The sequence below is a fragment of the Gymnoscopelus microlampas genome (assembly GCF_963454915.1).
Source record: "Gymnoscopelus microlampas genome assembly, chromosome: 22".
NCBI lineage: Eukaryota > Metazoa > Chordata > Actinopteri > Myctophiformes > Myctophidae > Gymnoscopelus > Gymnoscopelus microlampas.
In genome coordinates this window covers 5,196,345-5,197,337 of record NC_139959.1, presented here as the reverse complement: position 1 = coordinate 5,197,337, position 993 = coordinate 5,196,345, and positions in this window count along the sequence as shown.

Below are 993 nucleotides of genomic sequence, written 5' to 3'. Positions count from 1 at the left end.
ACTACATGTTAAGATTGTATTGACCACATAGTAGATGGATTATATTTGTACAGAAAAAGCTGCATTCACGGTTTCAGTCTAGTATAGCAACTAAAGAGGTGGCCTGGCATTTGCCATTAGGGCACCAAAGTTCATTATTGTATTTTGTTTTGTTTTACTTCATTTCTTTTGTATTCTATTGTATTCTATTCCATTATATGTTTACCATTGTCTGCCACAGTCTACATTATAATGTTAACAATAGTGCTGTATAAATAATAATAATAATAATAATGATTATTAGTATCGTTATTATCCCCTCTTGGTCACTCATCTATTGTGTCTTACGTAAATACATTTTTGTTCGTAAAAACGTCAGTCAATCAGTCAATCATCAATCAATCAATCAATCAGAGGGGTAAAATGCCTGCATTATAAATTCTAAGGAGCATCACTTAGCACTGATCAAAGGGCTTGGAAGACAGCCACATGACAAAATGTTGATGCACCCATACATCATACATGTATTCATGAAGGCCTACACATTCTGAACAAGGCACATGCTGACATGCACGCACGCACGCACGCACGCACGCACGCACGCACGCACGCACACACACACACAGGACAGTGAAAATGCACAATGAATTAATGCATGGGGCAAAGCGCTGCACATTCAAGTTATTGCTTATTCTCTCTTCCGTGGAGAATATGGCCAATGAATAATACATTTGTGAATAAACACACATATTGACTTGACTGTAACTCTAGGAATACACCATAGATTACACTTGAGATTTGGTCGCCATCCTTTTCGCTCAACCCATTATTTCATAATCACTGATATAAGCATATTTCTCAATTTAACTCTTTTCCCATCTCCTACCTCCAGCTATCTGGAGGTGAATTATCATATCTTAGTAGTATTATCATATTTTCAAAGGAAGCAGAGCCCAAGCATAATGGTGAAAACACAGCATTTTGTGCCACGCTACTGTATAACCAACACCAGCG